At 41.2% G+C, this 13411-nt stretch overlaps 1 long non-coding RNA gene and 1 pseudogene across 1 annotated transcript; one reads left to right on the top strand and one right to left on the bottom strand.

The window, feature by feature from the left end:
* Nucleotides 1-878: 878 nt before the first annotated feature.
* Nucleotides 879-12014, top strand: LOC115796196 (NLR family CARD domain-containing protein 3-like; annotated as a pseudogene).
* On the bottom strand, nt 7774-9112 carry LOC115796841 (uncharacterized). Its single transcript, XR_004021346.1, has 3 exons — nt 8925-9112; nt 8777-8845; nt 7774-8140 (listed from the first exon to the last, which is right to left on the bottom strand). It is a non-coding gene; the product is annotated as an uncharacterized LOC115796841 (long non-coding RNA).
* Nucleotides 12015-13411: the final 1397 nt, after the last annotated feature.

Genomic DNA, 13411 nt, shown 5'->3' with positions numbered 1-13411 from the left:
TGTCACTTCTGCCCAGTAACAGTGTAGCATGATGCAGCAGGATCCTGCATAAGTAAGTGTCCTTTGTTCTGGTGAATTCCCTTCTCTCAAGAACAAAACACGTTCCTAATGTGGGGCTCACATTTGAATCAGGTGGGCAGGCTGTAGAGCAGGATGGTCCTGGTCAGTACATGTAGTGTTCAGCTTCTGAGCTCTATATTTTGCAGTTATGTACTAATTTTGTAGTTCACTGTATTTAACGGTAACATAAAATCAGAAATCCTTTGAGCTCTTCGGTCAGATGGCTGCATCTCTGGACTGTCTGCAGTGTCTGTGTTTGCTTTGGCTTGTTGACATGTTTCATCAGCTCTCGTTTAGCTGGGAGCTCCGTGACAGCCCTCGCAGTGATCTGATCCTAAATGATGTTTCTGTTATGATTCAGAGATTTCCTGCAGTAAATAGCTATTCTTGGCAACAGGTTCCTGTTACCTCACTTCTTGTGTCACTAACAGAGAGTTAAGTGCAGCCAAAGGAAGTGAAACTACTTCCTCTGGTAACGTGTAGATGCTTCTGCTTCTGCAGACACAGCAAACATGATCTGTACAACATGTTCGGGCAAAAGATATTATAGGTACCTGTTACTTAATACAACACACATGAAACTGTTTCAAAACACACCTTCAATTCATGAAGAAACGTTCAAAACTCATAAAGCAGGTACTAGTAATGAGCACACATTCAAACAATAAAATATAGGAACTCTCCCTCTCTGTGTATCCTGTTTGAATAATAAGCCACATTAGTCACATGATGCTTCAGTTGATGTGAGCATCAATGATGTGTGTTTCCTCTGCAGGTGAAGGTAGAAAGTGTGTGTGAGCTGATGTGAATTCAGCAGCATGGATCAGTGTGAGGACAGAGAGGAGGGAGTCCCTCCCTCTAAAACCACTCTGTGTGGGGAACATGAGAGCCAGACCAAAGCTCAGAGGTGAGATGACCATCTCTAACTGTCCATGACTCTTCTCCATGTCACAGCTCAGCACTCACATCACTGCTGCATCATTATTCACAGGAACCAACCTGAACCTGAACCCAGCTGTGTGTTCTTAAAGAGCAACTGGTCAATGGGGATTGGTGCTGACTTTAAAAATGGACTTTCATGTGACAAAGAGTGAGTGGTTTCTTTTTTTTTTTCTTGGTTATGGTTTGGATGATGAATTGTTCTCATTAAGATTTTTAGATAATTTATTAGTTCTAATTTGGTGCGTCATGCCTGTAAATTATTATTTTCAGTTTTTCCTTTCTGCTTCATAAAACCATCAGATTTCCAAAATGAACACGTTTTTCTTTTAGGATTCATCAGAGACCAGAATCTGCTGGACCTGGACCCAGCTGTGTGTCCTTAAAGAGTAACCAGTCAATGAGCATTTATGATAATTTTAAAGATGGAGCTTCTCCTCCTGCAGAGAGGTAATCTGTGTCTAAATGTTGTTTCTGAATAAGGGAAGCATGTATAATGTAAACAGAAGTGGTCCTAACACAGAACCCTGTGGAACTCCATAATTAACCTTAGTGTGTGAAGAAGACTCCCCATTTACATGAACAAATTGGAGTCTAATAGATAAATATGATTCAAACCACTGCAGTGCAGTACCTTTAATACCTATAGTATGCTCTAATCTCTGTAATAAAACGTTATGGTCAACAGCATTAAATGCTGCACTGGAGGGAAAGTTTGGTGTAGGGGGGTGAGAGCTATTGGGACTAAACCAAACTTAGTAAGACTTTATTTATATATAGCACTTCAAGACAGCTGCCACAAAGTGCTTTACAATAAGACAGTAGAAAGTATCATTTTAAAATGAAGGAATTTTAATTATTTTGGTTTTGGATGTCTTTCCTCATTTTTTAAACACATATTGAATATTACCATTCATGGAAACTTATGTTAAAAAAACAAAAAAATGAAACAGATAATGTACTGACATTTTACATTTATTTTAAAATTTTAATCAGCGGGAATATTACACCTTTACCACCAGAGGAAGACGGCGGATCCACTGTTCACATCCAAACATGACTTCATGGATCTTTAGCTTGTGCTTGTCTACACAAACACAATGAGATCTAATTCTTCATTATGCCTCCACAGAGTGGACCAGAAGAGGCCAGAAGTTGCCAGTGATCAGTCTACCAAACAACATCAGATACACCTGGACTCCATATTTACGGTCTGTACATGTGCAACAACTATTTTTACATCTACAGTGACTTGCAAAAGTATTCACACCCCTTGAACTTTTCCATATTTTGTCACATTACAACCACAAACAAATATATTTCACTGGAATTTAATGTGAAAGACCAACACAAAGTGGTATACAACTGTGAAGTAGAAAGAAAATTATACATGATTCAAAACATTTTTTACAAATAAAAAACTGAAAAGTGTGGTGTGCAAAAGCAGTGGTGGCCAAAGTACTGACATTCTGTACTTAAGTAGAAGTACTAGTACTTGTGTTAAAACTACTCTGGTAAAGTTAAAGTACTGGTTTAACGTCTGTACTCAAGTAAAAGTAAAAAAGTACAGGCTCTGAAATCTACTCAAAGTAAGAAAGTAAAAGTAGCTCCTTGGAGGACGTTTCTTCCTCTTTCTTACATCTTTCTCCATCTGAGTGAAGTTATCGCTCATTCTTTGCTCTCCCTTAAAATACAGAAGCTGTTCTTTTAGCTCGCAGACACACTGTGTGACAAACTGCACACACTTTTTTGTCCTTTACATTTTCTGTCACTCATTTTACTCACCGTTCCGGCGTGCAGCCTCTATGTAAAGCGCAACTTCCTCTGGCTCTTTCCGGTCTCCGAGCGAGCGCTGCAGGAGCCTCTCCCTCTACCGTGTGGGGTGTCTGCCCCCCCACCTCCCGCCCTGTTGTTGTGACTCCCAAGAAAAAACCGCTCGCAGTCAAAAGCCGGCTGCCGCACTGACCGGAAATGCAAATGTTTCTCAGACGCATTAAACCTTAAGTAACGAGCTTGTTTTGAAAATGTAAGAAGTAGAAAGTACAGATACTTCTGTAAAAATGTAGGGAGTAAAAGTAAAAAGTTGTCAGAAAAATAAATACTCAAGTAAAGTACAGATACCTGAAAAATCTACTTAAGCACAGTATTACTGTCCACCACTGTGCAAAAGTATTGAGCCCCCCTGAGTCAATACTTTGTGGAACCACCTTTTGCTGCAGTTACAGCTGCAGGTCTTTTAGGGTGTGTCTCCACCAGCTTTGCACATCTAGTGACTGAAATTTTTGCCCATTCTTCTTTGCAAAACAGCTCAAGCTCAGTCAGATTAGATGGAGAGCGTTTGTGAACAGCAGTTTTCAGATCTCGATTGGGTTTAGATCTGGACTTTGACTGGGCCGTTCTAACACATGAATGTGTTTTGTTTTAAACCGTTCCATTGTAGCCCTGGCTTTATGTTTAGGGTCGTTGTCCTGCTGGAAGGTGAACCTCCGCCCCAGTCTCAAGTCTTTTGCAGACTCCAACAGGTTTCCCTCCAAGATTGTCCTGTATTTGGCTCCATCCATCTTCCCATCAACTCTGACCAACTTCACTGTCCCTGCTGAAGAGAAGCAGCCCCAGAGCATGATGCTGCCACCACCATATTTGACAGTGGGGATGGTGTGTTCAGAGCGATGTGCAGTGTTAATTCTCTGCCACGCATAGCATTTTGCATTTTGGCCAAAAAGTTCAATTTTGGTCTCATCTGACCAAAGCACCTTGTTCCACATGTTTACTGTGTCCCCAACATGGCTTCTGGCAAACTGCAAACGAGACTTGTTATGGTTTTCTTTTAACAATGGCTTTCTTCTTGCCACATTTGTGCAGTGCACCAGTAATAGTTGTCCTGTGGACAGATTCCCCCACCTGAACTGTGGATCTCTGCATTTGGTCCAGAGTCACCATGGGCCTCTTGGCTGCATCTCTGATCAGTGCTCTCCTTGTTGGGCCTGTAAGTTAGGTGGATGGCCTTGTCTTGGTAGGATTACAGTTGTGCCGTACTCTTTCCATTTCTGGATAATGGATTGAACAGTGCTCCGTGAGATGTTCAAAGCTTGGGAATCTTTTATAGCCTAAGCCTGCTTTAAACTTCTCCACAACCTTATTCCTGACCTGTCTGCTGTGTTCGTGGTACTTCATGATGCTGTTTACTCCCCAATATTCTCTTAACCAACCTCTGAGGCCATCACGGAGCAGATGTATTAGTACTGAGATTAGATTACACACAGGTGGACTCTTTTTAGTCATTAGCAGTCATCAGGCAACTTCTGAATGCAGTTGGTTGCACTCACAGAAAAGGGGGCTGAAAACTTTTGCACACCACACTTTTCAATTTTTTATTTGTAAAAAATGTTTTGAATCATGTATAATTTTCTTTCCACTTCACAATTGTATACCACTTTGTGTTGGTCTTTCACATTAAATTCCAGTGAAATATATTTATGTTTGTGGTTGTAATGTGACAAATTATGGAAAAGTTCAAGGGGTATGAATACTTTTGCAAGCCACTGTATTCAGTTTAGTCATCTCCATGCTGCACTTTCTAGACCAATAGATTGTCAGCGTGCCCATCAAGGATTGGATGTTTGGCTCCATGGTTTCAATTTATTGAACCATTCATATGGTATTCCATTCCAGATGGTGGAGGACAACATTGTTACGTTTGTCAAGGAACAGCTGAAGGAGATCCAGAAGGTTCTGCATGCAGATTATCCAGAATACTTAGAAAGTCAGAGCAAGGATGAGGAAGTGTTGAAGTGTGAGCTTAAAGAGCAGAATAGGAGCACCAGAAAGGCTTTTGCGAAGATCACACTGTACTTCTTGAGGAGAATGGATCATGAGGAACTGGCTGATTGTCTGCAGAACAGTAAGAAGATGTTTTTAAAGATTGCAGCTGCTGGATAAATGGACTATTTACTTATGTCTGGAGACATAGACACATAAACTCGTTCTTTAGGGGGGTTGTTGAGATATTGACTGTATAAAAATGCATGCATTTAGTCTAATTATTGTGTGTTTTCAGAAATATTTGCTCAACATTATCAACATGAACTTAAATCTGCTCTGAAGAAGAAGTTCCAGTGTGTGTTTGAGGGGATCGCTAAAGCAGGAAACTCAACCCTTCTGAATCAGATCTACACAGAGCTCTACATCACAGAGGGAGGGACTGCAGAGGTCAATGATGAACATGAGGTCAGACAGATTGAAACAGCATCCAGGAAACCAGACAGACCAGAAACAACAATCAGACAAGAAGACATCTTTAAAGGCTCACCTGGAAGAGATGAACCAATCAGAACAGTGCTGACAAAGGGAGTGGCTGGCATTGGGAAAACAGTCTTAACACAGAAGTTCACTCTGGACTGGGCTGAAGACAAAGCCAACCAGGACATCCAGTTCATGTTTCCATTCACTTTCAGAGAGCTGAATGTGCTGAAAGAGAAAAAGTTCAGCTTGGTGGAACTTGTTCATCACTTCTTTCCTGAAACCAAAGAAGCAGGAATCTGCAGCTTTGAAGACTTCCAGGTTGTGTTCATCTTTGATGGTCTGGATGAGTGTCGACTTCCTCTGGACTTCCACAACACTGAGATCCTGGCTGATGTTACAGAGTCCACCTCAGTGGATGTGCTGCTGACAAACCTCATCAGGGGGAACCTGCTTCCCTCTGCTCGCCTCTGGATAACCACACGACCTGCAGCAGCCAATCTGATCCCTGCTCAGTGTGTTGACATGGTGACAGAGATCAGAGGGTTTCACTGACCCACAGAAGGAGGAGTACTTCAGGAAGAGATTCAGAGATGAGGAACAGGCCAGCAGGATCATCTCCCACATGAAGACATCACGAAGCCTCCACATCATGTGCCACATCCCAGTCTTCTGCTGGATCACTGCTACAGTTCTGGAGGATGTGCTGAAAACCAGAGAGAGAGGAGAGCTGCCCAAGACCCTGACTGAGATGTACATCCACTTTCTGGTGGTTCAGGCCAAAGTGAAGAAGGTCAAGTATGATGGAGGAGCTGAGACAGATCCACACTGGAGTCCAGAGAGCAGGACGATGATTGAGTCTCTGGGAAAACTGGCTTTTGATCAGTTGCAGAAAGGAAACCTGATCTTCTATGAATCAGACCTGACAGAGTGTGGCATCGATATCAGAGCAGCCTCAGTGTGCTCAGGAGTGTTCACACAGATCTTTAAAGAGGAGAGAGGGCTGTACCAGGACAAGGTGTTCTGCTTCATCCATCTGAGTGTTCAGGAGTTTCTGGCTGCTCTTCATGTCCATCTGACCGTCATCAACTCTGGAGTCAATCTGCTGGAAGAACAACCAACAACCTCCCAGACAGAGCAACACCTCTACCAGAGTGCTGTGAACAAGGCCTTACAGAGTCCAAATGGACACCTGGACTTGTTCCTCCGCTTCCTCCTGGGTCTTTCACTGCAGACCAATCAGACTCTCCTTCAAGGTCTGGTGAAGCAAACAGGAAGTAGCTCACAGACCAATCAGGAAACAGTCCAGTACATCAAGAAGAAGCTCAATGAGAATCTGTCTGCAGAGAAAAGCATCAACCTGTTCCACTGTCTGAATGAACTGAATGATCGTTCTCTAGTGGAGAAGATCCAACAGTCCCTGAGTTCAGGAAGTCTCTCCACAGATAAACTGTCTCCTGCTCAGTGGTCAGCTCTGGTCTTCATCTTACTGTCATCAGAAGAAGATCTGGATGTGTTTGACCTGAAGAAATATTCTGCTTCAGAGGAGGCTCTGCTGAGGCTGCTGCCAGTGGCCAAAGCTTCTCAAAAAGCTCTGTAAATTATTATAATTTTAAGCTATTTAAACATACCTCTGTTTAACAGGAATGAAAATCACATCCATCAATTCTTGATTTCATATCAATATATCTTTAGGCTGAGTAGCTGTAACCTGTCAGAAAGAAGCTGTGAAGCTCTCTCCTCCTTTCATAAAATGGGCAACTGTGAGTTGAGAGCTGTAGATCTGAGTAACAACAACCTGCAGGACTCAGGAGTGAAGCTGCTCTCAACTGGATTGAAGCATCCACACTTTACACTGGAAACCATCAGGTCAGATCAAGACTTTTTCAATTTGAGATGCCAATTAGTAGAAAAAAAAATACTCACCATAGGAATGTGTTTTTTTATATTAATGTGGCAGTCTGGCCAAATCAAGCAACTGATAAGGATCAAACAAGAATTAGTATTTTACAAGATCTGCACTTTACAGTTATGGGCACCAAAGATCAACTGCTTAACAGTGTTACCTCAAATAAAAATAACAAATTTTATTCAAACCCCAACATCCTAAATACATGTGCATGGATACACACATGCAAAAGACAAAAAAAAAAACACTAGCCAAAGAATGTTAGGTAGCTACAATGAGGCTTCCATCTGAGCTGGGTGATGCCAGTCTCTCTCACAATGGCTCTGGCACAACAATCACTCTGTAAAGGGAAGGGAAGAACAGCATTTCCTGCTGGGGTTCCCCAGAACAACTTCTGGCAAAGGCTCCACATTAAACTGCTCAAACCAAGCAACATTGCCACTCAGATCATTCAGTGACAAAGCAACAAAAAGGCTAGATATTTACTGACAGAACCAAATCTATTTGTAACCCCTGACTTATTAAGTACCTCAGAACAACTCAATTATCTTAGACCAGATGCTAGGTTCGGCAGGAGTACAATGGAATCAAGGTGAGTGCGAAATGAATTGGCTGGAGGCAGCAAATGAGCAAAAGACAGTTATTATTTTGAGCAAAAATGAAATAACAACACAACGTAATCAGAACAATAATAATAACAACAAGCCGGCATATCAAAATCAAAACACAGTCTTACTGAGCTCAGTATTTCAGCTTTGTCCTTTTGGTCGTTAGTCAAGTCAAAATATGTTTGTCTTTCAAGTTCAGCTCCTTTTTTCAGTCAGTGGTTTGTATTGTTACCACGTAGATGTTAACACAGAAGAGAAGAAGGGGACTCCTCGACCAATGTTCAGTTCTGCTCTGGGCATAGGCTCGCCATCTCCGTCCGGAGAGAATCCAAGGATGCGATCCAGCAATCCAATCCAACTTCTTAATCAGCAAATCAAACCTAGCCTACACACAATAATGATATTATTGCATACAGCTAAATAAAACCCAATTTCCTATCTTATTCTTACAGCTATAGCTTAGTCTTTTTTCTTCATTTCCCTTATTACCACAGTAATATTTTACATGCATGTTCTTCTTCAAAATCTTTGTAGTCATGAAATTATCTCCAACAACGCAAACAATAAATGAAATTATTTTTTAATCAATTAAATGATTGATTCTTAAATCATTTTTAAGCTTTTGCAAACATGAAATGCAACTAATTTCTCACTCCTTGAATGAGCATGTAGTATACCTAACTCCAATATTCTCCTTAAGTCATCCTCTGTATCAGTTAAACCCTCTCTGGGCTACTGGGTTCATCATTACAAATGTTCTGCAACTTTTTCCTTATAACTCATAAAAAGATACATTTGCAATTAACAAACATTATATCCAACTGAAGAAATAAGTGCAAATAAAAGAAAAGAAAACTTAAAGTGCGTATTGTAAACTCAAACCATACTTGGTAAAACCATATCTTAACAGAAACAACATTTCCAGGGCTCTTAAGTAGAAAGGAATCTACCCGCGACTTAGCGTTAGCACAATGCTAATTTTAGCATGACGCTAGCTCCAACAACACAGGGTCTCACTCACCAAGATGAGGTATCAATAAGGACACGGCGACGGTCAGCCACACGGCCTCTCTAGCTCGTGTTCCATCAACTTAACATAACAGATATTTCAGATTAGCTTCTGTAAATGCAATTACTTGTTGAGAATACTTTTCTCCATTAAAACTCACCAAGATGACTGATAAAGTTCAGCACAGCGGGTCTACGGCCTGCCACCTTCAGTTCAAAGTGCCGCATATAGCGAGACCGGAAGTAAGGTTAAGACGAGGGAATCACACTTCCTCTTTTCAAAATAAAGGTTTTTCAAAATAAAACAGTACAAGTGTATTGATATAAATAAAAGAAGAGAAAAGGGGACGCTTTCTCTACTGGGTTACATATTGGAATACCTTAGGTTTTTCTTTTTTATCACTTCATTTATTCAGCTGAAACCAGTAAGGACTTTTACATTAACCATGTATGGTGAAACGCTCAGACTAGATATTGTATTGCACTGTAAGATGGTGTTTGTTTACTGGTGTATCATTGTCTCCTCAGACTGAGTGGCTGTAATCTATCAAAGGGGAGCTGTGAAATTCTATCCTCAGTTCTCAGCTCCCAGTCCTGCAGCGTGAAAGAGCTGGACCTGAGTAACAACGACCTGAAGGACTCAGGAGTAGAAGTCTTGTTTTCTGGACTAGAAAGTCTTCACTGTAAACTAAAAACACTCAGGTCAGGATTCTTCAAATGTTTCACTCATAAATACTTTTATAATTTCTTTGTTTTTTCTTTACTTTTTGTGATTGTTAACCACAGAGGGTTTAAGGGTTTCCCATAAATTTTCCCCTGATTCATACATTTGCACCACAATGTATCTCATCAGAAATGATTCCAAAATTTATTTGAATTCAGCAAAAGAAGCAAAATAATATTTAAAAAACCCCAAAGAAAAATATACACAGAAGGTTTCTACCTTGGTTAAGTATTGTATAATTCGGTTTGTTTTTTAACAAATTCTTCCACATATTAAAATATTTCTAGCCTCATCAACAGTAAAGTTCAGTGTGAGGATTTTTATTTCCTTCCCACTTTGATTCAAACTGTTCAAAATATTTAAAGAAAGACTATATGAGTATTTAAAAAAAAAAGATGTTAATGTTTCCCTCTCAGTGAATTATAATAACTTAAATGATCATCTCTGTTTTGATTTAGTGTTATCTTCTGGCCAACATTATAATTTGCCCATTTCATAATATCTTGGTTACTGCTAACTTCCAGTTTGAGACATTTATTTTTTATTAATCTATCTCTTCATTTTTTAAAAATAATTTTAATTTATTCATGTATCAGCTGCTCTCTGAGATTATCTGTCATGCTTGGTGTCTGCAGATTGTCAGGCTGTCTGATTACAGAGAAAGGCTGTGATTTTCTGGTCTCAGCTCTGAGCTCGAACCCCTCTCATCTGAGAGAGCTGGACCTGAGCTACAATCATCCAGGACAGGAACATGTGAAGCAACTGTCTGCTAGACTGAAGGATCCATACTGGGGACTTCACACTCTCAGGTACAGAGAAGCCTGTACTCTTAGAGACTGGTCAAGGCCCATTCAGGTTGCACAGTTAGCCAAGCTCATCTAGGATGGCATTTATATACATAGTTTGCTGTGTCTCCCAGCTAGGCCTTCAACACTCGAATAAAGTTATGATCAAGCTGCAATACAAATTCACACAGTGTTTCTTGGTGGATTATGCAGTGTAGGAAAATTACCTCCTGCTCAGGGTGGTCCTCTTTCACCCTCTCCTGGATTCTTTTAATGGTTTTTCCTGTCAAATTTGGCTTCAATCTGTGGTTGGGAAGCATACTCCAAGGTAGCTTGTGCCTCTTGATGACCCCAACACACCGTGATACAAATATTCAAGTGGTTCTCTATTCACTGTGATGGTCAAATGAGTTGTGACCCTAATTATTGTAGGGTCTTTACAATATAATGAGCTTTGAGGTGACGGTTAGTTTAAATTGAAACTGAATGACTTGGCAAATATGCACATCACTTTAGTTTTTGAGGTGCTGACATTTAGACCTGTTTACGTGGTGAAGGTGCTGAGCTGTCAGTTTTCTTTTGCATATGTTGTGTTTTGTAGGGAAGAGCAGTGAAGTCAGAATTCAATTTTTTAACTATTAAAAAACTTAAAAGACTTCCAGAAAGAGGATTAGAGAAATAGTGCACAGCGGAAAGTGATCATCAGTCATGTGAGACCGTCAGCAGGAGATCTTTTTGAAAACAATAAGTCCAAATGTTGGACTGTTCCTTTATCAGTGTCTAACAGTGTGTGTCTGAGAGCGATGTAACATCCATGTGTGCATGCTGACAGAGACTGTGCTGCTCTGACCCCCCTCCTCCTTTCAGGGTGGAGCCTGCTGGAGTCCGATGGCTGATCCCAGGTCTGAGGAAGTGTAAGTGTGTTTTTAATGTGATTGATGAAAACAAAGCAGCACACATTCAACCATCTTCAAACTGTCACATCACTCATTCACATCTCTGATGTCAGGAGTCATCATCAAAGTGTCAATCAATGAACAGATGATGGATCAATAACTGCAGCTGGATTGTGTTTGTTCTCTCCATCAGATTCCTGTCAACTCACAATCGACACAAACACAGTGCACAGAAAACTAAATGTGTTTGACAACAGCAGCAAAGTTACCTATGTTTGGGAGGAGCAGCCATATCCTGATGATCCAAAGAGATTTGATTGCCTCTGTCCTCAGCTGCTGTGTAGAGATGGTCTGAGTGGTCGCTGTTACTGGGAGGTCGAGTGGAGAGGAGGGGTTTATATATCAGTGAGTTACAGAAGAATCAGAAGGAAAGGAAGATGTTTGTTTGGACATAATAATCAGTCCTGGAGTCTCAGCTGTTCCTCTTATTACGGTTACTCTGTCTGGCACAATAAGACAAAAATATCCATCTCCTCCTCCTCCTCCTCCTCTGTCTCTAACAGAGTAGCAGTGTATGTGGACTGTCCTGCTGGCACTCTGTCCTTCTACAGAGTCTCCTCTGACACTCTGATCCACCTCCACACCTTCAACACCACATTCACTGAACCTCTTTATCCTGGATTTACAGTCTCATGTGATTCCTTGGTGAGTCTGTGCTGAGTTGAGTGTAAAGAGTGTCCTCCTGTCAGAGAAACTCTGACTGTTGAACAGATTTTATTTTATTCTAACTTATTGTGTATTTTAATATTGTTTTTGTTTATGTATAGTGTATCTATGTCTTTTTAAATGGAAGCTGCAATGGAAATTTCGCTGAACATTCAGCGACAAAAAAGCAATCTAATCTAAGATAGTTCAGTCTGTACATGTCTGTCTCTTTCACTCACAAACACGTTTTCAGATTCATGGATTCAATCAGTTGATGTTTGAAACTGTTCTCAATGATTCCTTGTAAACTTCTTCCTCTTCAGTCCTTTAAAGATGGAAGCTGCCATTATTCCAGGATCCACATGTTGTTTTTCTGTCTTTTTCCACTCAAAGCTTCACAGTGAATATCAGGATGTTGTGTTTCTCTGAAGCTCACTTCAGCTGATAATTGTTTGTATACAGTACCTCCTCATGGAATCTAACTTTTTAATTGTTTTGTGTTTGGTCATGTCTCATTATGTAATGTGTGCATTTCAAAGTCATTAACTTTCAACACGGACAGTCATGTAGCTCAGTGTACGGGTTTATACACTACTAAAAAAAAAGGAAACACTTTTGAATCAGTATAACATGAAGTCAGTTAAACCTCTGGGATACTGATGTGGGCAGTTCAGTAGCAGAGGGTGTTGTTAATCAGTTTCAGCTGCTTTAGTGTTAATTAAATTAACAACAGGTGCACTAGAGGGGCAACAATGAGACAACCCCCAGGACAGGAATGGTTTTACAGCTGGAGGACACAGACTTTTTTACACCTCATCTTTCCTGACAGTTTTTCCACTAGTTTGGTAGCACGAGGCCACACCCGGACCCTACAGAGGTCGCACAGGTAGTTCAACTCCTCCAGTATGGCACATCAATATGTGCCATTTCCAGAAGGTTTGCTGTGTCTCCCAGCACAGTCTCAAGCAAATCGAGGAGATTCCAGGAGACAGTTACTCTAGGAGAGCTGGACAGGGCCGTAGAAGGTCCTTAACCCATGAGCAGGACCGGTATCTGCTCCTCTGAGCAAGGAGGAACAGGATGAGCAATAAAATGATGTCCAGCAGACACTGGTGTGAACATCTCTGACTAAACAATCAGAAACAGACTTCATGAGGGGGGCCTGAGGGCCTGACAGTCCTGTGCTCACTCTCCGGCACCGGGGGGCCAGACTGTCATTTGCCATAGAATACCAGAAGCACTGGTGCCCTGTGCTTTACACAGTTGAGACCAGGTTCACCCTGAGCACATGGGACAGATGTGAAAGGGTCTTGAGAAGCTGTGGAGAACATTAAGCTGCCTGTAACCTGTTTCTGCATGACCTGGTTTGGTGGTGGGTCAGTGATGGTTTGGGCATATCTATGAGGGACTCACAGACCTCTACAGGCTCGGATAGGCAACGCCACCCTGCCTGCCATCAGGGATTGATTTCCCCCCACACTCATCTGAACTACACCCAGTAGAACTCCTCTGAGACATTATGATTCAGGTTGCACTTC

Source organism: Archocentrus centrarchus, chromosome 2, assembly GCF_007364275.1.
Source record: "Archocentrus centrarchus isolate MPI-CPG fArcCen1 chromosome 2, fArcCen1, whole genome shotgun sequence".
Lineage (NCBI taxonomy): Eukaryota > Metazoa > Chordata > Actinopteri > Cichliformes > Cichlidae > Archocentrus > Archocentrus centrarchus.
This window is presented reverse-complemented; position numbering and strand designations above follow the sequence as displayed.